We start from the raw sequence: 27,030 nt of genomic DNA, 5'->3' as shown, positions 1-27,030 counted from the left end.
ACCAACGGAGCTTTACATAAAATTCAGTATTTTTCTCTTCTTTTAACAACCTACACACCATTCAATATTTGTTATCTTGGGGATATTTTTTAATACATACTTTTCAGCATTTGTTCCTGAACAGAGTTTGGTTATTTGTTGTTTATTATCATTTACAGTAAGCCGTAGACCAAAACCCAGACATTTTGTTTGGGTTTGCTGACTCATTGGCACATATTTAATGTAGAGAATAACTTACAATAAATAGCATACTTTACGAAACACTGCAGAAAATTTTCAAGACATTCATGAAGAACTAATACACCAATACTTCATTTTGCACTCAAATATTAGATCTCATAAATGGCAGCATAAAGATGAGAAGTTATATGGAAATTTGTACTTTCCTATTGTTTAAAGAAATTTTAGAACTACATGGATTTTTTCCTGCAGTACAATATAATCGTAATTTTACTTTTCTACTTGGCCTTGTTCGGTAAGCAGTTATAGACTGGGGGAAAAAAGTGAATATTTTCACAGAACATCAAGGAATCTGGTATCCTTGTGAACATACTAAGGTGAGTGTTACAAATTCCTATCAGTTACCAGGGAGCAGAATGCATGATCTGAGGTAAAATACAGGGACTTGAAAGCAGAACTACTGAGGGGGGACAGGAATGACCATGTTCTGAATATTCTTCCAGACAAACGAGGGTACTCCTAAAAGACTTTTTATGATTTTCTGTGAGGTTTAGCTCACGGCAAATACCCTCCTTCCACTTGGCAGGGCTTGTACTACCTTGGGATCAGGACTAGCATGGCTACTCAGATTTAATATCATAGTATCGATTTTATAACGTGTAAAACTTCATCTCCAACTTAGACTAGCATTTCAAATTTGCCTAAACTAGCAGCAGTACTCCTGGAGTACCATGACAAGTCTTTTCAATTACAAGAACAAAAATGCCATTTCTATGGCATACAGCACTCAAAACTGTGTCCCTCCAATGACTTCATAAAAAAGGAGCAGCATCAATCCTCTGTCCCTGTGGAAAAGAAAATCCACTTCATTTGTTCCAAAAGTTATTTTGTGTGTTGGCATAAAGTGGCTCACTAAGTTATTCTCTCATTTTATACCCTGACCACTAAGATATATGCAAAGAAATACAAAACACAAGCAGTTATTTAGACTGTAAATTCTTCAGGGCACAAAGCAGTATTTTACACGTATACAGGATCTAGTACAATGGGGCAGTGTTCACAGCTGCATTGTTTAGCCTGAGACAAATAAAAAACACAAACAACGCCATTTCTTGACAGGCAACAAGGGATATTGATCTATAGCTTTAATAAACTCCTTCAAGACAAAATGCAGTATTTCTGGAATTTGAAAACATTCTGAAAAAAGCTCTTCAAATCCAACCTCAGAGAACATAGAAAAGCAAACATTTCTATGCAGTGTTACAAGCTGTGTAAAATGAAAACCCTGAATGGCAAAATTTTCTCAATTCCTAGAAGCGTTGCAAAATGGTGGTGTAAATCTTTATGGAAAATACTGAAGGAACAGTTTGTTTACAAAAGGGAAAAAGAGTTTTCATCCTGCCCTAGATGAGCAGCTTGGAGCTTGCCAAGGCAAACACAAATGTCCAGCTCACCAGTCAGGGTCAAGGATGTGGAAAATAAATACAAAAAACAAAATCTTTAAATAGAGTTTATGGTATGATTCAAGCTGGCAAAAAGCAAGAAATACAAAGTTCAGACTGATAGTCCATCTTTGTCTAGTCCCCTCTCGTGTTTGAAAACAAAGCCCATAGATTGGAACCCTTACAAACACACCTCTCTGTCAAAGCAGCACAATAAATACTTTTAAAAATACACCATGAGGTGATTCAAAGGCAAAAGTGAAAGAAGCCAACGACAGCCCTAAAAAAAGTTGTCTTTATCTACTTAACAGATACACCGGGAGCGTAGCCAGCTTCTCTGCTCTGTGCTTTCCCATCATCCGTTCGGATCTGAGCAGTGTGGGTGAGAAGGCAAGTACACTCTCTGTTTTGTTTGTTTGTTTTTTACAGAGAAAGGCTGGTAAGGGTGCCAGTTACATTAGTAATTTTGTGATATGAAAATACTTCTATCCAGGAACTGGCTAGCTGTTCCATAATTCCTGTAAAGCTCGGAGAGCCTTTTTGCTTTACACATCCGAAGTGCGATGCTTGCATTACTCTAACACCCCATACAATACAAACAGCAGCTCCAACGGCACTGTAGTTTCTTTCTGTTGAAACTAAAGAAAGCAGTTCCCTGTATTTGGCCTTAACAGGCGAGGACAGGCAACCCACAGAGGGCCTCAAGTAACTTGAAGACTAACAGTGCAAGCACATCGCACAGCCAGCAGCAGCGCCTACTAGGCTATTTAGGAAATACAGGACTGTTAACGAGAGGATGAAAGAGAAGAGAAGAGAAATGAAAGGCAATTAAATTCTCTCCTATCTAAAGCACAGCTCTTTTCTAGGAGGCTCTTAACATAAAAATATTTGCAAAAAGACTGAAACTGAGGTTCACAGGTATTTAACCACTATGCAAACATCCCGGAGGATGAATTCTCTCCCGAAGGAGAATTATTTTTAAATGTTTAAAAAGTATGCTATTATTTTACTTCCAGGAGAACACACAGTTTTATAAAGACAGTTTACACTTCATCTAACTATCAGAGCAGTCACAACCATAAAATCACAGAATGGTTTGGGTTGGAAAGGACCTTAAAGACCAGCCAGTTCCACCCCCCTGCCCTGGGCAGGGACACCTTCCACCAGCCCAGGTTGCCCAAAGCCCCGTCCAACCTGGCCTTGAACCCTTCCAGGGAGGGGACATGACATTGTGTGTTGAATCATACTAAGGTTTATAAAGAACAAAGTAGTAATACCTTAATATACATGCAGAGGGGAGAGGAGAATATGAAACAAAATGAGAAAATTCAATGAAAAAGTTAACATGCATGTTAACCTGAAGAAAACAAGCTACGTGATATTGTGCAAAAGTTGTGGTGTTAAATGTCAATACTAACAACTAAATTATAATACATCATAGGCTCTTAGTTCAGAGCAATACACATTTTCATGAAATGACATTTAAACTACATAGACTACGAATATGCAAACTTTGGATATTACTTCAAAAGAGTGAAACTTTTAAGAGGACAAATCATGAAATACAGAAAGCCATGAAAGACAATGTCTAAAAGACTGTCACGACAAGAATCTGATATCCAAACCAAGCTGTGAATTTGGATTTTGTTTTCACTTCTCTTCCGTCCTGCAGCACACCTGGGTGAGTCAAACCTAAATGCAGCTACAGGCAATGACAGAAGTAGTCATAAAATAGGAAGATAATAAAACAGCTGTCAAAACCAACCCAGTCTGTACAAATCTGGACAGATTATCTGAATGCACCTGTTTCTTCAAATAGGTGCTTTTATATTCAAACTTCTTTGTAGAGATTCTTAAATTTCAGATGCAAATTATATCTATTCAGGATAAGAGTAGAATTCCCACACTTGTTTTCTTGAAATCACTAGTATTATTTTCTTACATAATAGGAATAATAGAGAAAAGCAGCCCTGTGTATTAACTTAACTGTTCACAAGCTCCCACTGATTGATTTTACAGTTCCAGATTGCATGTTCAATAAACCCTACTGAATAGAGAGTTTTGCATTTCCCTCATACAACAATAACACCTGGTACCTGAAATTTAACTCCACGACAATGGCTCCAAAATTGGTGTTCACCTACTGAAGCAGGTAGTGGCTTTGCATCCTAGAATTAACATATGTAATTCAAATACATAACTACTGTTTATCTTATAAATAAACTTTCAAGAATATAAATGTACCCTTGAGGGATTCGTAAACTTGCCAGCATGGATCTAGCAGGATTTGCCTCAGAAATGGCTACCTCATTAAGAGAGACAAAACAAACAAACAAACAACCCCCACAGATACTATTTTCTACACACAACTGAGATAAATTTACATACACATGTACCAAAACACTCTGCTTAGAAAAACCTGGAATAGTTTTATTATGCAAACCACAGTATTTACTATGTTATAAATGCTCCAAATACGGTGAAGAGTAAGTAAAGAGTAAAATTCTACAGGCAGAGGCAAGGGCTGAAAATTAGGTTGCATATATCAAACAGCACAGCTGAGTATCACATGAGAACATACGGCTTCCCAGATCAATTAAGGCTTATCATATCTTAGTCTTTGATGTAGAAATGTACACTTACTCAGGAAATATAAATAAACGAAAAAAGAATACGTTCAGGCATATGTTTGAATTTAAAGCAACTAAATAGCTATAAAATGTGAGGGTTTTGATAGATATTAGGTTAAACATGTTCTAAGCTCTACCAGAGAGACAATACATCAGAACTTTTGGCAGGCTAAATTACTTTACAAGATATGTGTGTATGTGTGTCTAAATGTACTTGTACTAGAAATGAACTAGACAGAGCAGGCTGCATGAACGTGCCTTGTATGTCTTGTTCAGTATTATTCTTGGTCCACTGGCTGTACCTTTCAGGAACGGCAAAGAAATGAAATTGCAACTTGAAATTCATTAAATGCCTGCAAGTTCCAACACGCACCTTTTTCAGACTTTGTGGTATAGACTGAGGGATAATTATAAAGTTCAGCACCCTCCTTTCATCTTGGATACTTGATGCACAGTAAGCACTACCCTTCATCTTACTGAAACTGAAAACACTTCAAGCATTTTGCATATTCAACAATTCCTTCCCCATCCCCCTTTCCCACAGGAAAAAAAGCCATAAATGAACAACCAACACGAAGAGTATTCTACACTAACGTGAGCATTTAGCTTTGTTCAGAATTTATATCTAGATGCATGTCAGAGCCTGCATAGTGCACTCTCCGGTGAAGTATTTTCTTTGCTATCTAAGAAACCAAGGTAATGCACTTAAAAAAGGATCCACTCTTGCTCCCAGGGGCAAAAGCTTATCCTGCAACAATCGCAGTGGTTCCCCCACAACTGTTCATCCAGTCCACACCTAACTGCTCTTCTACAACAGATTTCTATTTCTGCAGCAGGATGTAGCTATTTTTTTTTCAGAAGTGGCTGCTAACTTTCTATAATTAAACTACAGCTAAAATCAGTTTTGGCTATAAACTGAAGAATTAACTATCAGATACTTCTCACTTCAGGTGACACAAATTACAAACACACACAAAAAGAAGTTAACCTTAAAAAAAACCCCAAAGCCAAGGATTATAAAAACTGCATTTCTTATTTCAAGCTGCTTTATTTAAATAGCAGGTAATTTTTTCAGATGTCTGTACATAGTTGTCCTACCCTAGCTAGTTGATCATGGCTGACAAATTCCTGGCATCCCTACCACCTCCATACATTCTTTTTTTCTGTCTCTGCCTTCAGAGCCTTTCCCGTCTAATGGTTTACTATCTTTCAATAAAATTCAGGTCCACCAACTTTGTGCTTTTTTTCAATGACGGTGTCCCTGACTGATGCTTGTTTTCCCTTCACAGCCTTTCCAAAATTCTGTATTTTCAGCCTACAACCACAGCTTAAAAGGTCAAGGTCATGAGGTACTCTCATTTTGATCTCAACCAACAGCAACCATTATTTTTCGAGTTCCTCTTGTACGCAATTCTCTTGGATATATGTATAATACTTGTCGTGAGTGGCCTCACTTTTCATACAAAATGCAAACATTACCCCTTTTCAATTCATCTACTGATTTCCATCTTGTCAGCTGCAGTATGTTTAAGAACCCTGCCATCACCTTTCAGGACATCTTTCTTCCTCTGATGTCCTCCGTTCTATCAGGCTACAAGTGTCATGAATTTGATTTTCTGTCCCTTTACTGTTTACTCAACTTTTGTATCCTTTTTATCCAGTACCTAGTGTTCTAGAAGCTTGGGACAGAGCGATCAGAGCCTTTTTCTGAAAATGCCCTCTTCCAAGATGGGCTTTATACTTTGACTGATCTACCTACATTTGAGCTATGACTGCAACAGCTGGTCAATACGGAAATTCAGCAAGCTCCTTAGCACATGGGCTCAGTCAGCTCATACACTTGAGACCAGACCATTTTCTAAATATCTTGTAGAACTGGCATCTGAAGATTCCAAATACTTTGAAAAACATATTTAAGAACAAAATAGAAAAAGGCAAGTAAACAGTACAGAAAGTACTTGTTTACATTGTAAACTTTTAGCTAGAAAGCCTTTTTAATATCCTCCAGTAATACATTCCAAACAGATATACAAAGAGTAGCACTGGACAGTAATTACTCCCTCCTGTTTTGATAGTAGTTTTCCTAGGTATTCATCAGAATATTATATGAAAACATTCATAAAAAGGATGATTTTTTTTTTAATGTGACTAACAGTTAATGAAACAATACAATAAAAGAAACAAAAAAAAATGCATACTCGGGTTTTCTTGGTGTAAGAATGCCTCAGACACATTTCCTTCCATTGTTTCTTGTTTTACCAGGCAAAAAAAACAAAGCAGAGAAGCAAGCAAATACAAAACCAATTTTCTCCCCCTCTAAAAGTGCTTTGAAGCTGAAAAGGCCATTTTTCAGGGCACAGCGCTTGAGTTGTTGGAATGACGTATACCTGAGAGGATAGTTTCTACTATTAATTATTTTCCTCAGGCTTTTAAAAACTGAAAATAAAGAAGCGTGAAAACAAACAAACAACCACCCCCCCACCAAGCAGGTTTGATGATTGCCATTATCCTATTTTGCGTGAGATTTTAAACTTCATTTTACTACCACTAAAAGGCAATTATCCAAACAGAACGTCTGTTTGAATGAAGCCACAATTAATGTAAATACTGCCATAGTAATGATTAGATCTGATATAAACCCTTTGACTGAAATGAAAATGAAAATATTATAGTATACAAAAGTATATATTCAAATTCTTCTATCATGTTCCTCCTTTGATGTGCCCAGATTTTACATTTAAAATAAAAATATGTGTAAGTCTATACTCTTTACATTTCTAAATCCCGCAGAAAATTCACAATGTAGACATAAATGCACATTTACTTTCAAGGCTTTCACAGCCTTGTACAGGAAATCTGGATCATATACATAAATTAAGATCTCAGAATAATTAACACCATTTATACATCTGAGTTCCATTCCAACTACACAGACTTTACGTGTTTTGCTGTAAATCAATAGCTTCCAATGTTCTACTACATCTTTTTAATTCACAGGTGATGCATAACTGCTGTCCAAGACCTGTAAATTAGCTTTCAGGTCATACAGAATCAAATATTTGATAGTTACTGGTTAAAAAAGAGCAGCTGTTTAACTACACAAGCTATTCAACTGAATTTCAGAAATAATTCAGAAACAACAGAGATTATAAAACATGATATTTAAGGCACACTCAGTGTTCTAATACAGGTTCACAGAATCACAAACTGAGCTCAATTGGAGGATGCCTCTGGAAATAATTTTGTCTGTTCCTTCACTCAAAGCAGGGCCAACTAGATCAGGTTGCTCAGGGTCTTCTCCAGCTGAGTTTTAAATATTTCTGAGATTTCACAGCCTAAGAATCCTGATCCAGTGTTTTACTCTACCTTCAAACAGAAGATTAAATCATCTCTTGAAACAAGGATCATCTTTGTCAAATTAGCCCACACCCATCACATATCCATAAATATGCCCTCTATCATTATCATCCTCACAATGCTTCTTTATAGCACCTGCACATGGTTGACAGAGCCACACCTTCCTTACAGGAACAGAAGACTCATCTACTTCCAATCTTTTCAACAGCTTAAAGATGCTAAGTTACAGAGGTACAGTTTTCTTCACCTAATAAACCTGACAACCCTTACAATCAAAAGAAATTCAGACCACAACTAAATGGCTGGTCAGACAGGGGACACGTTCCTGGATGTGCGTTCTGACAGCCCGTGTGAAGAATCAGTCATCTCACTACTCTTCATGGAGACAGAGAGTTGAGCTGGAAGAAGGAACTAAGATCGATATTTGCAAATCATGTTGTATCACAAAGGGAGACAGCCGAAAGACCCTTCAGAACTGGAAAAATCTCCCTCTTATTTTCAAAAGAACCCCCAACTTCTACAAGTGAAAAAAAAAGTCCACAGAAATCTTTGAAGTTGTACTGACGGAGTGAAGTGCATAGACCATTTTCAGATGAGACACAGAATCCCATAACAATAAAAAGTACTACTGGAAGGTCACCAAACTCAGATACGAGTCACATTTCAATTCTACGGTATTCTCCTGTTTATCCAGCCACACTCCATCTTCACAAAGTGTAGTTGGCAAAGACAAACAAAAAATGCATTGTTCTAAATAATTCTGATATCAACTATATGGATCCTTTTCAGCTCAATTCCCATTATCAGAAAATAATATTTGGCAGAAAAACTAACAGACTTCCCACATGCAGTTATGCCATCTTACATGTGTATTCTGTACTCATCTTTAGTATAAACGTATTTCCTCTAGTGCACTGTATATAACACATAAGTAATAGAAAACTTGAAAAGCAAAGAAAATATTAATTCATTAGAATTTTGATTTATCCAGTGACCCCACTAATCCCATCATTGCTTCCATGGAGATACATGCGGTGTATACACAACACTTCTATTTTGTGGAGGAGGCATCAAAAAACTTTATCCTCTCTCCTCTTACGCAGAAAGAATGCTCTTCATATAGTTAGAAACTAAAATTATTTCTGAAGACACCAGCTGAAACTAACTAATAAAGGAAGATGGTTTCCAGTATTAAACGCATAAATGATACTGTAATAATCAGATTTATTTCACATTACATAGTTCAAAAACTTAGAGAAGATAAATGCATTTGTATTAAAATCTTACATGTCAGTTTCCCCCATGATTATTATTAAAATCCTACATATCACTTTTCCCATTATGTTTATCAAATAGGATAAAAATAAATATTACCTAGAAAATTGCAAGTGTTGGTATAAAAGCACAACCAGTAAAACCTTTAGATATTAAAGGCAGAGATGTTCTAGAAATACAACAGGCAGATTAGGTTTACGGTTTAGTTCTATTAAGCCCCTATTGTTTCAAATGGACAGAAAATTAACATGAAAACGCAAAGATGCATCATCAATAACAGACCTCTACAAGTACATTACCTCACTCAAAGTATTTGCTATGCCCATACACTACACAATTTTCTAAATAATAGAGGCGGCCTCAAGTTCATTGAAAAACCTACATAGTGACTCAGGAAACAGTTCTGAAACTACATGTCTGATCCAGATTGAAAACTTGTGCAAGTGTCAGATTTATTTTTATAACACTTCCATTAATACGGAAACAACTGAACAAACAAGAATTTTGATGATACTGTGCAGAGATTTTGTGCTAGCAGGGTCCTGCATGACTCTTAGGATTCTGTAACACTTTTCAAAAATGCTTTTGATTTTCGGACCACATAATTTCAACATCTGTTGGACTAACAGATCATTTGTGAATACTTGTATGCGTCCAAGCTATCAAATCTCCTTATTTAATTCTCTCATTTTCCCTTTCTTTATCTGTCCTTCCAGACCTGCTTTAACAAAGGGGAAACCCACTTGCTCTCCTGTTGGCTTTTTCATTCCCAGAATGCAGTAAGAAAGCAATGTTTTAACAAGCTCCCAATGGTAGGTGAACAGTATTTCAGCCCAATGGCTCAAAACTGTTGGAAGATGGCATGACCACACCAAGTGATTTCTTCCTCTGAGTGCAGCAAATTGTTCACCAACTCAAAATCAAACCCACTCTGTTGCACTTTGTAACCCAGTGCTCTGAAAAAGAAGAGAATAAACACAGCCCCTCCAATGTAATCTCTCTGGTACAAACCAATCTTTTTATTACAAGTCTATTTAGCCTAGTCAAGTTTAGCAAAGCACTGTCGCAGCGTTTCTACTATAGTATCATTGTAACTCGAAGCATGCAGGATGCCACGCTATGGAGCTCTGTAACAGAGAGAACATTGCAGATGTGCTACAGTAAAGGCGTCCAATTGCTTACAAGCCAAACAGCTTGTTTTGGCTCAGAATGCTCTTTCCCCCCTATATGGGATTACTTTGATGTTTTTGCCTATTATATGATTGCAATTACACTGAGTTTATGGGATCAACGGGGACTGCAGAAAGAACATGTTAATCCAACTGTGAATGACAGAGTGAGAAACTACTTTTAAAAGTGATTGCAGGGCAGCAAATATAGTGAGTAGGCTTTCAAAATGGGAATATAAACCAAGGCTGCTAAATGAATTTTCCATAAGATTCATCTTAAAACAAGCAACAGATCTCTTGCACTATGAAAACATATTTTATTTCTTCGGGGCACTAAATTTACATTAACTTAAAGATCCCTTTTTTTTACTTCACCACCTTCTCTTCCCCCTAAAGAACTGGAATACACTTAGGAGGTTGTTCTCCATAATTTAAAAAATTAAGTGTTTTAATTCAAACAGAAAACTGTAAAATGCAGCAGGACCTACAGGGATCTCCTCTCATGCTGTGCTTCCCAGCAAGTTGCACGAGCCAGGCGATGCCAGGGTACAACAGCATTCAGCTGAGACATATCCCCAGAGCAACAACCTGCCGCAGAGAGCACTGCTGCCATTCCATCGGGCTGCGCTTCTCCTTCCCTGCCAAGGGCAGGAGGCTCAAGCAGCCGTTTGACAATGTGCTGTGAGTGACACCTTTTCGGACAAGATTCAAAACTGAGGTCATACTCATTTATAAACAGTTAAGATCATATTGCACTTCAGAAAATGGTTTTATTTTCACTAGTGAATAAAATTATTTATTTTACTCAGTTTATAAACCTCTTCCATTCCTTACAGAACTGATAATAAACAGAAATTAAAAGGAACAGGTGATTATAGATACTGCATAGGGGAAAACTGAAGACTCGATATGAACCAAAACACAGAGGTACTCTATAAATAACTGAAACATTAAGCTACTGTTTGCAACTGCTCTTTTTTAAACTGAAAAAAAATCTGAGAAGCACTCTCATAATGTTAACTTAAATGTTTGGGTCTAAATTTGAGAAACATAAGATTGTGCTGAATAGCTACAATGTGGGACTCAGGCAGGCAAACGATTTTATCCAAAACAAACACCTTCAAAGAACTATTTTGATCATCTCTTTACTTTGGCAACATATGATCCCGCTCCCTAAATATGGATCTTGTCTTGTGTAAACTTTTGCTGCACAGTGTACACTGACAAGCTGCATTCTGGCTTGCAACTTCATATATAATCATCTCATTCTTATCCGTTCTGACTTTACATCAAATTTTCATAACTTTTTTTGGCTCGATGGAGTATTCTTACAAAATGTCATTGGTGCATTCACCTATTGTGTAATACAGAAGACTTCAAAAAAAACCAAGCAGAAAACCCAAGCAACCCTGCAAAAACCAGCTAGCACAAAGTATGGTTTTCCCAGCAGTAGTATTTTTCCAAACCATCCTCACTGGGAGCTCAGAGAAGTGGTAGAATTTTTTATTCTCTGTAAAGCTGACCACCTCTCTTGGATTAACCTTTCGAATGCCTGCCACTTTATCACAAAATTTATTTAAAAGCTCTTAGGCAATTTTAATAGTTTTCTTCTAGTGTGATAAACAAGTGAATTACTGTTCTATTGAAACAGTTCTTTCTTCTCATAACAGTATAAAAAAAAATTCTGCTGTGACTAAGAACAGGTTTTGATTTCCATCACATCAGAGATGGATGTTTTTCCCCATTTTTTTTTATTTATTATGGGTAACAGAAAATATTCTCTAAGAAGCTCAATCTGAATTAGAGTCAGAAAATATTTTCTAAGAAGCTCAATCTGAATTAGAGTCATATCATACCCAGGTTGTGGTCTAAGACACTATGAAAATAACAACATTAGAGAAAAGGAGTTTCAAAAGACATAAATGACATTTGGTTTCTCCATAACTGTAAGCAGGGAAGTTTTAGCTAAGCACCAGTCATTTCTGCCTTTGAAATCCTCTCCTTTTTTCTCCTCTCAGTAATCCAAACCATCCTGGATATTAGAGTCTTCCTTTTTTTGAGCTACACATCAAGACAATTTTAAACCATATCATAAACATTTTTAACACAGTCCTATTTGTCCAGAGGTCCTCGTTAAAGCCCGCATCTCCTTATGCCTTAAACTCCCCTCGTTCTCTCATTGTTCTCAGAGTCGTGCTGATTGCATTAATCTCATTCAAAGCACAGATCTACCACTTAGGTCTGTTATTCCAACTACAAATCTGTGTGTGTCTGCTGCAATACATCTCCCATGTATCACAAACTCTTTAACTATACGTTATTTCAGTGTATAGCTCAAGCCAGCTCCTATCTTAAGTTACAGACTGCATGTAATTCTGCCATTAAGGAAAGCTTCCGCTGTCCACTCATCTACTTTATCAGTTACTATGGGGCTTTCTCCCACACTGACCTATCCACAGGGAATAAACCGTCAGCCAAAATTGTATGATAACAAGTTGATAACTACTTCTTTGATACTCCTGAAAGCTAAATTATAATCACATGCAGGAATCAAAGAAACAAGTGATGGGCTACAATAAAATTTTGCTGTTGAAGTAGAATTTGTAAGCACAGCTTCAAACTACTAAAGACAGCAATCTCCCTTTGGGGGGAAATTAAAACAGGATATTAAAAGCAAGAACTATTTTCTTTGTTGCCCCTCTGCACAACATTTAATATAATGATCCACAGTCTAGTTTCATTGTAAAGATGAAGCAAAGTTTTCCTTCATCTTCGAAGTCATGAGCTGTTTCTTCCACTGATAAGACTATGTAGTCAACAAAACTTGGCACAGCCAACCTTTATAAATTATTCACAGATATACACAGCTATAACTGAGAGAATAAGGTTGTTTAGAATTGTGATTTTTATAAATCAGTGTTCTATCAGTGCACTCTTCAGATAAAGGAAGCTTTGAAGAAATAGGAAGCATCTTCCTAGTCACATATATTTCACCTAAATGAAAGATTTTCTTTAAAAGGCAATCCCTTCTTTCTCTAAGACAAAATATCAATTCAGTAACTCCCTTCAGTTATTGTATCCAACAGTAAAGTACAGAAGAAAACCCTTTATGAAAACATATTTTTTGAAATTTATTTTGTTCAACTTTGATTTAAACTAGCTTTTAGCATTGAAAATAAAGGTTTACTAAGAAATTCAGGGAGTAAACGGTATATAAAGTTCACCACGTTAAGATGCTTCTGTAACTTCTTAGTAAAGTATCTCCACTCTCTGTTCCAGCTAATAACGAGCTGTGGAATCAGATAACAGACTCCTTGGAGTAGCATGTACAGAAAAGGCAATGGGCACAAGTTGCAACAAGAGAAATTCTGTCTGGACACAAGGCAAAATTGTCAAGTGACAGTGGTTAAGCACTGGGATGAGCTGCCCACAGATTTAGCCTGAACTGAGGAGGAAGTGGGACGCGATGACCTCCACACCTCCCTTCCAGTCTCAATTTTCTATGATTCTGTAATATGTTGAATAACTGGCAGTTAGGTTTAATAATTTAAGTTGTATCAACACTATTATGTTACTCAGATGACTTAGTTATATTCATCATGAACAATTAAATCCTCTAATAGGTTTAGCATCTTAACTGAATCTTTTTTACTTTAAAGGCTTATCTGTCGCTGAGGGAGGGGGGATTGCTAAGGGAAAGAGGGAATGGCATTTCTTTTTCATGTGCTGCTCAGCACGCACCATGGTGAAGTTCCGTAGTTCCGTTTCCAGCTGAAACACCTAAGTAGCAAAGTTTTAACCAAATACTGTCTAATTATTTTAATACAGAACAAATAATCTATACTTATTGCAAATACATGCTTCATAATTCTTCTTTTGAAAGTCATGGGACTGTTTTCTAGTTCAAAAGGTTTCTGAAAGGCTAAATGATTAGCTGCTGTACTCTGATGTAGTCATTTCCTGCCAATCTGATATCTAAATATTGTTGCTCTGGGTGACTTTGGTGATGTAAGGAAGTAGCTGCTCATGGAAACTTTTGTATTCTTTTGTCTTTGTAGTAATACAGCTCAATTAAAATTTCAACAAAAAAAAGTTCCATAACATTAACCAACAATACTGAGGGATTAAAAAAAACCCAACCCATTAACAATCATATCTCAGGTTTGGATCTGTATGCTTCATCTTGTGATGCTTTCTTTGAAGAGCGTTCAATACTTTAAACTCACTAGCTTCAGAAAATTTCTCTAATTACCAAATAGACATGAGACAGATATGACAGCAGGAAGCACACAGTCCTCTTCCTTCGAGGAAGTCTGCCTTGGAGAAAAGACTATGAGTATCTGGTTTGTCAGCCTACCTCAGCAGATAAATGACTCTTCTATTGCTCTGACAGCACAGTTTTCTCCCACCAAAGCCACACCTCCAGAGGCAGCAGATAGTCCAGTCACACCTATAGTAAATTATCACTGGGCCAATACCCACAGTGATCACCCTATTCAGCATAATAAACCTAATCTTATTTCTCTCAAAGCTTTTATTAGTGACTGCCCTGTTCCTTGTTTTATTTAATTCAATAGCAAAAAGTTCCCCCTGACATCAGTTACACAGCATCAGTCCCCAGTTCCACTGGCATCCTGGGGATACCACTCCAGAGCTCTAAACTTACATTCAAGAGCCTCCACATTAAAGCCAAATTCTGAGCAGAGATTCTCAGATTCTTTTTGTGAGTCATGATGACAGGAAAACTGTTGTGGTCATGAATAAACAGTGCTGGGTTTTCTTGCTTTGTTTTCATATAAAGCAAGGTTTGATTTTTTGGCTATATTAAGTACTGCTTCCAGGGAATTAGAAAAACTAGAAAAATCCAAAGACTGGAAGTGTTTTTATTTATGCAAAGACTAAGGTATTCCTTGAAAAGTTAAAGTTCTTGAGTAAACCCTGAAATGAAGAGAACATGAACAGCTAAAATATTTTTGCACAAATTGAAAAACTCCTCTACCAGTTGGGAACAAGCTGGAACTTGCATGGGGCCCTGCACACACTGGCAAACATCTTAATTGTTCAGAGCAGACAAAGTCTGTTTAGTCATGTCTGCTGAAGTGGGAAGGATATTACAACACATCTGTGCAGTCTGTTTCCACATAGGTCAACCAGTTCTTGAAGCTTGTTTTTAAATGACTTTCCTCCAGCCAGAACAACACACATACGGACACCATTACACAGGTTGGCCATACACCTGGCTAACACACAAGTAATCTTTTAATAGAAGCTCACAAATGAGCAATCAAAGACACAATCTCAGAGTCCTAGTAGACATGCAGTGCCAACACACTTACACTAATGTCTGGGAGGGATTTTGTAAGAGTCTAAGTATGCCTCGGTGAAATTTCAAAACAAGCACATACAAAGTTTCAGTGCCCACTGAGGATAGCAATAACTTATTTAAAACACACAGGGAACCACAGCATGGCAAATAGAACAGGCAGCAGCTGAAACTGGTAGATGAATTCAAATGGGTTTCTTAATTTATAAAAGGATGAGGCATGTAACACAGGGTTCTTTCGAAGATATTCTAGCAAGTTTTTTAATCCATGTTCCAAAACCGCCAAAAGCTATTCACCTACAGACATGTTCCATGACACAAAACAATGGACCTCATGTAAATCAACTCTGCAAGGTGTAGGTGCAGTTTTGTGCTCTACAAACAGCCAAAGTTTTCCTGCTTTGCCTGTGGTACCTCGATTTCCAACACATACCGTCTCTTTTACCCACATTGCATTATTGGAAGGAAGACTTTTAAGATGCATCTATACACTGATTATGAAAATATGCGAAGTGGCAGCTCTGTAAAGAGCAGCTTCATGACCTTTTCAATGTGGGTCAGTCTTGCTCCACAAGGCTGTGTTAAGGTCCAGACAACCAGCAAAATATTAAAGAAAACCATACACAAATTAGCAGACAAATCTTACTTTGTTTGGATCTCTGTCTTATCTAGGGTATGGTTATGGCTCCCAGAGCCCAGTGTGGAACCATGAGGAAATGTTATATGCTGTGTTTGTATGGAAATATAGACTCTTCCCTTCAGTTTAAGTTGTGGTTAAGTTCGGGGGGCAGCTTAAATTATTTACATGTATTTTAACAAATTCTGAATTAATATATACAAATAAATTTAATAAATAGTTAAAACTTATTTTAAATTCCAACCCTTCAGAACAGAAAATTATGTCTAGGCTTCATGTTCCATTAAATAACTGAGTAGGATTTGGTTTTCACAAGGAAAAACAAAACCTAGAAGATGCGGTTCAATAAAAGGAATGATGTATCTCCATTGATGTCTCCAAGCTGCAGTCAAGTTCTAATCTGGGGCAGTGATAGCATCAGTGACATTAGCTTAGAAACAATTGCTGTTTGCTTTATTTAGAGCAGCCAATCAAAAAGGGATTTATCTCTAGACTAGTAGTTTTCCCACAGCAAGGAAAAATGAAATTCATATGGAGACCAAGTACAAAGCTGGCCAGGCACATCACATTATTTCATTTAGGAGAATTTTTTTTAAATTATGGCATTGCTGCTAACAAGAATAAAGAAGTCAAAAAACAACAAATCATTCAAAAGGCAGAACAAGTTCCAAGTTATTCCAATTATAAAAGTTCATGCACAAAGATTAGAAGTACCATAAAAACTTATGGAAAATTATGCAGTGAGTCAAGGTTTATTAAAAGACAATGGGGAATGGGATAATTATTGCATTTCTTCATACTTGTGAACTGGACTTAAAGAACATTAGATGAGCAGGACAATGCAGCAGAAGTGGTACAGTTATGTTCCCTGACTTACACAGTATGGTATGCTTACAATAGAAAACTAATCTTTGTTACTTAGGAGAAAAAAGTGGTGTCACTTTGACTTATAATCCATACCAAAAGGCAAATCAGATGCATCTCAAGAAAGGGCAGCACCTAAACTGACGCAATCAAGCATCAACGAGATTGAAGAATGAACATATTTAGGTTGTCTGATTATTGGTGATGGCTCTATGAAAAATTAAAGGAAATTTATTAGAAGTGTTTCATAGAAACTGAGATGAAAAAGGTATTGACTGGGGTTCTAATATCACTACAGACTGGAAGCATTTTGCAGTAAAAGAAAGGTGTCAGAAAGTTGACAAGCAGTGGTGATGAGAGTTCAAAAGAAGATAGGTATAAAGTAAAATGATTTTTAAGACAAGCTGAAAGTTAGGTCCCAAGATGCATGCATGGGTAGCCATCAAAAAGCTTAGAGTGACTGACAACATATAAGGACAAAGAGGTGCTAGAATAAAAAAATTCCGTAAGACAAAACATAGGTGAAACACTGGCCAAAGCAGACATGGTCAGACAGTGCCACATGGGACTTAACGAAAGAGAAAACCCTGCACATGGAAAGATACCAGTGCCACACAAAGATACTACAGTACTGATGTTACATTTGCCTGAAGAATTAGGTTTTTCCTTGGAAGTGTCCAAACAATGACCCAGCCCAACTTCTTTAAAAAATATGGAATGAAAAGATTTTTGAAGTTTAAGAACCAGATTAAACAATATAGGTGTCTCCTGACAGCCCTGATCATAACAAACCATTTTTGTTTTTTAAGGATTGATGGCGACAAGCTAGTTACCATCAAACAGTGTGGAACTCAGCTGACTAAGTATGGACAGACCAACAGTTGTCATTATGATAAATAACTGCTTCAGAGTTGGTTACTGAAGTCATATTCCCAAGGGCTGTACAATGGGAATTCCAGCCTCCTTCTGAACCTAGTCCTTTAAAATTGCTTTGTCTGTTTTGGCCCTAGGCTGCATATTAGAAATGATAAAAGTAGTTCTTTCATACTCAAAGCAAGACAGTTCGATTGCCGGTGTCAACATGACAAAGTGCTTATGGCTATAGGAGTGGGGGGAGGAAGCAAAAATGGGGGGGGGGGGGGGGGGGGGGCAGCCACAAGAGAAAACTCTGTAGTTAAGACTCAGCAAGTAAGAACAGAATTTTTCTCTCCAGTGGAAGCCCAGACATCCCACCATATTTTTTACCTTCTGTATGTTGATTAGATTCAGAATTGTTGCTCCGGCAGTAATTACAAATCAAATTCATTATAATTATTCTTACAACATAAAGATGAAGAAATGTCCCCGGAAACAATTCTATGTCTTTGATATATGTTCAATGCTTATTTAATCAGTGTTTTCTTTTTCCAGAAACAGTGAAAAGAAACAACCAAAAAAGGAAATAAAGATAATTTCTTGAGATAAAACCAAAATGCTATGCTTTATGCTGACCTATACATATAAAGTAAGGAGATTTTTTTTCCTCCCACAAAGTTAGAGCAAAAAAATGTTTAGTTTCAGCAGTAGAACACTGGGGGTTTTGACAGCATATAAATTTGAATTAGGGACAGACATACAACCCCAACAGACTGTAGTGGCTTATCACAGTACCTAAGAATATCCAACTTACACCCCAATAAGACTTCTCAAATATAATAATTAGTATCATGACCAAGCTGCACATAAGTGTTCACCAAGAGCCAGAATAGAAAGTCTAAACAATACCTTATTTCATTTTGAAGAATTATCCCACTACCTAAGAAGAAATATTTATAATTAGAGATTATATAAAATTTGTAAAGAGTGTGTTTCAGGAATTTTTAAATTCAAAGGGAGTTCACAACACTGCAACGTCAATTTGTTTTTTTAAATGTTTTGACTCATGCTGTCATTAATTTATGAACAGAAAATGTTCTAATGAATATAGCCAAAATATCCTCAAGAAAAATCCAGGTAACATTCAATGTAAAATTATATACTTTATATTTACATGATGTGCGTACACTTACGGAACATGGTAAAAATTTCCTGTGATAGTACAAAGCCTGAAACAAGACTGTGAATGCAAAAGCAGTAAGTTACCTTGATGGGCCCTTTAAGATGCTACATAGCATGCAGTAATCTTAAATTTGATTTTAGTTTATGTACGGTAAGCTTTCACGTACTTTATTTATAAACTCTTATTTGGCAATTTCAATTATTTTATTCCCTGGTGCTTCTTTTTTGGACATCTGTTTCTTCACACATTTTGCCCCAAGGCAAATCAGCTGTCTTCACAGCTGAATGAAATTCCCTTCTCTGGCTCAAAGGAAAATATTTTTTTTTTTTTGCTTGTTTGTTTAACTAGAAAGAAGCCAGCCATCAAAAAGAAGAAATCCTTACCTACAACCTGTGTCTTCGGATGCTAAGAACATTGTCCCTACGAATACATGTATACTCTGACTTTGAAATGCAAGAAAGTAAGCTTGTCTACCACAGCTTATCGAGTCTGTCTTTATCTTTACTAACATTAGGCCTTCTCCTAAACATTTTGTAATAAAAAGAGGTAACTACTGGAGCTAAGTTTTGTTACGCAAATAGTTTTCATTAACCATACTGAGGTTTCTGCAAAAAAAATCAGCGACGTTCTTATATCCTGACTATCACTTATCAGAGTAAGATGTCTCCATCTGTTAGCTGAGACACAGTAGCCAGCTTTGAGTGCAGCCTTCATTAGTACCTCATAACACTGAACTGCAGGCTCAGTTTCATGTTACATGTTACTGCAAATATTGGACTGCCTTCAAAAGACACTGTCCTACTCCCTTCTTCTGCACTGCATCTAGCAATCAAACAGCTACACATGAACTGTCAGCAGAAAGTAAAATCATTAAAATTGGCATTATTTGTAACTATTTTTCTTAAGTGCTCATTGGTATTAAATAACTATGTTATAGTAGCACTGCAGGACTCCTGTCATGATGTCATCATTTGCTAAGACATGTTCAAGCTAATCAGAAATCTGTTTCTTGAGCTCACACTGTAGTCTACAGCCTGTGTACTGCCTATGGGTGGAATCAGTGTACCTTATAAAGCCTCAGTGTTGTCATCAGTTGTCCTTTTGGCTACCCATCTTCCTGCAAACAGAAAGAATATTCTGGCCTTTTTACTGATACATCTCTATATTCAAAGTATTCTGAGAAGAGTATCAACCAATAAAATGTCAACTATCTGCAATTTTCTCTTCAAGCCATGATTCTTAAATGGGTATTTTCTTACAGATACCTTCTAAATCAGTGCAACTAGAAAAAACTGGTGCATGGCCTGGAATAATGAAGGAAAATTATGTTTAAACTAGAAAATTATAAATGGGTATAGCTGCCATCATTGATTCAGAAGAGAAAGTGAGACACAGGAAGGGATAGGAGATGTGGAGAATTTGGAAGGAAGAAGTAAATAAAGAGCTATATTTAGGCAGGGTTTTTTTCATTTAAAATTTTCCAGAAAATGTACTACAGCCAATAGTCTTAAGACAAATGAAAAGCACCCAAAGCTGTCTGGAATACGATAAGCATCCAGTTATCAACAACAAAACAATTTTCATAAAATCATCCATCTCTTTCCATCAGATCAAACCATCTCTGAGCTCACATTCCTCATTGAGGCTTGACCACTTAATTCTCTCCAATCATCTGATAAATTTAAACTCCAGCTGTAGCCTGGGTGAGATGTAGACTTTGGCAGAGAGATCAGCCTAACAAGCTCTCTGCTTGCTCACTCTTGCCTGCTGCTGCAGATTATCACGCTTTTAGTGATGGCCAGAATAACTGTTTATGAATTTGCACTGTGACATCACTTAGGAAAGTGACCTACCTTTGAAGAACAAAACCCAAACAGAATCAGTTCCTAACAGAAGGGGAATGGAAATGACTGGATGTCGGTGAAGCCAAGGAGAAACTCTACTATTCAGTCTCAGAGCAAATGATTCAGCTTCAGCCTGCCTAAATTTTGCAGCTTCTCCTTCACACGTAAGTGTTGTATGTCAAAAGATTCTCTTGATTTTCCAACTATGTCAGTACACATAACACAAGATACTACCTTCCCTGTAAACCTCGCTGTGCTCATTCCTTAGACTGCCACAGCTATATGACCAGTACCTCACTGTTCCACATCACAAATTCAAGACTGAGAATCATCACAGTGATTTAAAAAGATAAAAGCAATCAATAATTTGGACAACTGGAACACTGAAGGAAGTTTGTTTGTTAAGTGCAAGCTGCTAGTACTCGATGGCTTAACAATAAGTCTAATGAGAGACAACATCTTTAATGTTAGGCTGCAAACTAATACATGCCTTCAGTGCTGATTCGAATGAAGAAGACTCGCTTACTCAATTGCTACTTCCCTTCAGGTACTTGTTTCTGTCTTTCAAACTATCATGCATGACCCTCCTGTTTACGAGATAAAATCAGAATGTGTCTTTTGGTGACTAAGACCTTAATTCTGCTCTCTTTGAAGTCAATTGGAATTTTGGCATTTATTTAAACGATGAAGGATCAGATCCCAAAAGTGTTTGTGCAGCAGTTTTGGAAGAATGCCAGTCTTAATAGAATCAATTAAAACACATCTTAAAGACATGGCCAATCAAAATATTTATTTTCAGACTCACAGATTCATCTCAGTATTTGGCATATCTTTTCAGCTGAAATGCACAACGATGCTCCTTGGCAGAGGCAATACAGTGCTGCAACATGTTCTACAGAGTTCATTATACAATATTCTTGTTAATGCAAGCATTTGAATCAGAAGCTTGTAAAGACTTAGCAGTACTGAAATACTATTCACATTTTCTTTCTCATCTTCACTAATGGAATAATATCTTTGATAAATCTGGCACATCAAGATCTTAATCCTACTCTTGGAAGAAGTTCATGAACTTACCAAGGTTTTCCCCTTGAGAAAGAATCCTTTTCAAGATAAGCTATAATATTTATTTTTCATAAATTAATTCTATTGCTTCAATGAAAAACAGGAGCCAAAAAAAAAATTGTCAAGGGTATTATTATCACTACTTTCTAAAAGTACTAAGTAATAATTAAAGTTGAAAATGGGACTTTTGTCCACTGTGGCTTATTATCACCATGTTCTTCTATTTTCAGTACACACCACACTATGATAACTTGCTATTTTCAAAGTTTTTTAGAATCACAGATAGAATTAGAAGTTGAGGTGTAAGGATATCCGAAGTCTTCCAGGAAGATGAGAAAAGGCAGCAACCATTTCTCATGCTACACAATTTGACGCATTTGCAGAGTGCACAGGTGAAGAGATCAACCAAAAGCAGATCCTTAGTGCAACCATTTCATAGTTCTTAGAAGACTTGCCTGAACGTGTTTTTAAAAGATTAATAAAAGTCCAGCATTCCTTGTAATCTTGTTTATATTACATGTATGAATTATCCAGAATTTGAATCTCTACAGTCTTTTGAAAGCTCAAAGTATTTTATAAATATCCGTTTCCACCGTCTTGCTGTACCTATTACAGGCACAAAGACCTGCACATACTCTCTACTCTTAATATTTAATTCATCTCCTTTCCATCATGACAAGGCTTTTGATTTGAGAACTAACCAAAACCAGTTTTGTACTTAAAATGCAGAATAAAAAACAAGTTGTCAGAGGCGTAAACTGCTCTGAAAAAAAAAAAAAAGGCTTACCATCTGTAAATTGAGGGTTAGTAAGAAATCAGTGAATAATATTCAACATTCTGAAAAGCTGCAAGGATAGCTCTGTTAATAAGGAATTGCTGACTTCAAATAACAACTGTGTGTTTATCCTGTCTAATAATACTTAGTGTTAACAGCCAGTCACACAGCAAGAACTACCAAATATTCTATGTTGAGATATCAATAATATAGGTATGTTAAAATTTCTATATAATTTTTAAATGTATTTTTGTGTCTACTTCTAACAATGCTATATATATGAATATTTTAATTGGTTTTAAAATCTGAATATATATTATAAACAGCATAATACAGTTTTTGTGGGGAGCAAAAGGACTTCTGGTTTTAATTACTGTATCACAATTAAATTACCTAATGTACATAAGATCTGCAAAGTCTTGGAAACAATAGTGGGTGGTGTTTCCTGGAATAGGGCGATATGTCTTATGACTGGGAAGGAACACACACCACCTCATTTTAATGTTAAGTCACATAGTTCAATCCACACAGTCAGGCAAGAATTAAGAACAGGAAACAGAGGGACTTCTTGTCAAGGTAACAATTCAGAGAATGGAAAAGTTAATTTAGTAGCCTGGAGCAATAGTTAAAAGTAACTGAATTCAATTATATTTGTTTCTACAAAATAGCGTATCTATTGCTAGGTTAAGCATGACCACAGAAAACATAACTGATTTTAACACTGGCTTTAAGAATTACATATTTCAAGAGTACACAACATAATACTGCAATGCATTCTGAAAATTAGTTCAGAAAAATTAAGAATCTTTCACCATTTTACTCGATTATAAAAAAGTTACAGTACTTAATGTATGTATACGTACTGCATTTAGATACACAAACTGAGTATTGAATACATGTCTTCCGAGTAAACTGAAAGCCATTTCATACTGAGACAGAAAAAACTAATGTGCTAGGACACACTATCCATGCTTTTTTTACTGTTTTGTGCATGATTAAAAAAACTACAGCTTAAACAAGTCTTGCATAGTTTACACCCAACCATATTTTTTAAAGCTTCATTCTCAGCTAATCTAGAAAAACTAATCCAATTCATATTCTATTTCCAGCAGGCATAGCTAGAACCAGTTTTCAATTATTCATGTGAGACTCTGAAAAGGAAACTCAAAAATGTTCCCAAATCATTCATAAGTTTAATTGATTGTTCAGTGCTGCAAAACATTATACTAAACTTTCAAATCATGTTGTACATTTATCACTTAGAGGATAAATGTAAACTGTCACCTTTTTAATCAGCGCACCAATTAGCACTTAATTCTAAAGTGCACAGTTTTAAGTTTACTCTACAAGATACAGTGCATTAGAACAGTCCACTTTCACAAAATAGAGTGTATATTAGAAATGCTGAAGTTTTTATTATAGCTATAGACATTAAATTATGAACTTTTTATCAGTTTCTCAACACAGCTTAATATTTATTTGTTTTGAAGTACATGACTTCTCTTGTACGTGTTGTATGAAAAACAGGTTGTGTAGATCACAATGGAGCTTGTGAAATTATGCAACTACTGAGTTCACCAAAATTGCTACAATTCAGTCAAGATACTCTCCTTAGTTTATCTTAAAAAAATCACAAAAGTTGAGTCAGTTTTTAAACTGCTCAAGGAAGGCTTGAACCTTATTACTCCATATGTAAGTCAATAGCGAAACTTTTTTGGCTTCCTTGTAAGATTTTCAACTTGTTCAAAACTCGTTTTTATGTTTATTACTAAACACAGTTTCAACATAGTTTAGACTTGTTCAACACAGTTATAAGCTACATTGTGTCTGAGGACAGAAAGCAGCAATAGGCGAGAACAAGCTGTCTAAATCCAACAATAATGTGGTCTAGCACAATTATTTTTATGGTAAATTTTTGCAAAACCTAAGTTTATGGTACATTAACTTACATTAAAATTAATGACAAGCACGAACAGTCATGAACAGTCAGCTATCCTTCCAGAGACTTAGGGGTTGGTCAGTCCTACCATGCTCAAACAGAAGCCTCAGTCTGATACATAATGTATTACATTAATGAGTAAATGCAAGAATTACAAAAATTCTTGGTCTCTTCCTAGCAGTAGAAACCACTAGAATTGTGAGCATAATTACTTTTTCAAAAAGGAAGACAGAGATGGGAACAAGACTGTCCAGTAGGCCTTTTTTTTTTTTTTTTAAATTTGGAACACCAATTGTTTTCCAAAATTGTTTGTCCTGACAAAACAGAAAGAGCAGCTTTGCTACAGGAGAAAACAGACTGTCAGATCAGTGATAGCTCTGATAATTATCAAGCTGAAGTTTAGAAAAAAGTAGCTTTTTAAAAAATTTTTTACGTGTCAACACAGTCCCCATTTTCAGAAGTATTCATGAATAATTGATGTGAATGATGTCTTCTAATGTCATGTCCTATATTTAAAAACAACCAAGTTAGAAAGTTTCTGAACCTTTAGCAATCTGCAAAGTTAGCTGTTTCTACTGTAGCAAAACCATTTACCCTTCCATGCCATCAACTCCATTCAAATCTATGAATTAAAGGTTTCAAATTATTTTTATAAAAATGATATTAAAAAATTTAGTTAAGCAATACATTCAAGGGCAACTGTTATTTCTGCTAACTAAAAAGCATGGCTAAACACTTAAGCTCAGTATGTGATTTCAGTGTAGTTCAAATGTTGTAAGTGATTAAAACTTTCAGGAGTGCAGGCTTAGTAAAATACAAGAACGGAGCACAATGACAGATTTATGCATGATATGTGTTCTTCTCCAAGAATTATTATACTTTTGCTTAGAATTACAGAAAAAATGAAGTTAGGGACACCTGGAGGTCATTGACTGTAACCCCCACACCAAGCAGGGTCAAGGAAACCAGGCTGAGGCCTTATCCAGTTAAATTTTGAGTATCTCTAAGAATGAAGCTCCCTCAAAACCCCACCAAAAACCCCAAACAACAAAAAAAGCACACAGCCTTTTTCCTTGTATGAAAATCAGAATTTCCCATGCTACACTCTCCTGTCACCATGTGCTTCCAGGAACAATCTGGCTCTGTCTTCTCAGAGTTTTGTCAGAGTACTTGAAAAGGGCAGGAAGATCTTGAAAATTCCCCCTCCCTCCCCAAATGAGGAACACTACGCTGAGACGGAGGAAGATGGCTACTGAAGCACTGCATGTCTGACAGTAAGACAGGCAGATCTGCTAGAGTAACAGAGCAGATAAAACTGGCTCCCCTCTCGTCAATCCCAAACAGCTCTGTCTCCTGAGCAGTCTATTGGTGTCTGCTGAAATATAAGATTCTCTCTTGGGGTCTCATTTACTTAAGTGCCACAAAAATAGTCTGCATGCAACTGTAAAGGAAACTCACCCCATTTTAAATCTCCTCCTCAACCTGGACTAATGTCACTGTCTTCACTCTCTAAAGAATTACTCCCACTTATAAGGAACCAGTTGGAAGCTCTGCAACTTCTTTTGACACATAAAGAAGCAAATCAAGGCTAAAAGCATGAACATTTACCTCTTGCATGTAAGTATCCAGTAGTTCCTAGATATTAGCTGTAAAATCCCACACCCTTGGTAGGCATGTCAGATTGACTACTTTACACTGTGCATTTCAATAGTGTGTGTGTGTAAACTAATAGTAAGAAACTAATGACTTTGTGTCCTACTGCTTAAATTCATCCTTTTGCTTTCCTACATTTGACAGCATTGTATGCTTAGAAAGACAGAAATGTTGTGTTCCAAATGCAGTGCCCTTATTAGGTTGGGGATTTATTTTTAAAAAAACTTTTACATTAGATACAAGTGTGAAAGTTTGGAATGTAATCACTTTTAAAACCAAACCTGCTCCTCAGGATTCTATGAAAAGTTCTCTCAGAATGAAGACCTCTGTTTGCATTGGTGATTTTAAGTAAAAATCTTGACACTTCACCACATTCTTGTTGAACAGATGAAAATCAAGACTATTGCTTTGTAAAATTACGAACATTTATGGCTAAACATTTTTTCTTCACAACAGCAGAATCACTTTTGTTCGGCTTCATACAAATGAAGCCCGTATCGCTTATAACCAGAGCTGTTTTGCAAAGTGCCCCTTTTCTTTAAGTTAAACTTGATCTTAATTAGAAACCAGGTTTCAATAGCTATTCAAAAACGTGACTTCCCTATAAACAATACCATAACAAATACTATAGTAAATGAAACAATGGACAGGTATAATCTTACTTTTTTGACTACAAGGAAAAATTCAGTCAAAACAAACAGTTAAGAGGTTGTTTTATTTAGTTAAGACTAACAAGTCCAAACAAGCAAAGTCTCACTCTCAATTTAAGATTATTTTCCTCCAAGCAGGAAAAAGAATATCTTTAAAGACACATGACATTTCATTTTTTTGCTCCAAAT

At 36.3% G+C, this 27,030-nt stretch overlaps 1 protein-coding gene across 5 annotated transcripts in view; it reads right to left on the bottom strand.

Annotated features, from left to right (window-relative positions):
* The window catches only part of ATG7 (autophagy related 7), a 114,760-nt gene that overhangs the window by 5,247 nt on the left and 82,483 nt on the right, over positions 1-27,030 (bottom strand). The gene's annotated exons all lie outside the window — the stretch shown is intronic.

The sequence above is a fragment of the Strix uralensis genome, chromosome 10 (assembly GCF_047716275.1).
Source record: "Strix uralensis isolate ZFMK-TIS-50842 chromosome 10, bStrUra1, whole genome shotgun sequence".
NCBI classification, from domain to species: Eukaryota; Metazoa; Chordata; class Aves; order Strigiformes; family Strigidae; genus Strix; species Strix uralensis.
Note: the sequence above shows the minus strand (reverse complement) of the source record. Positions and strands in the feature narration are given on the sequence as shown.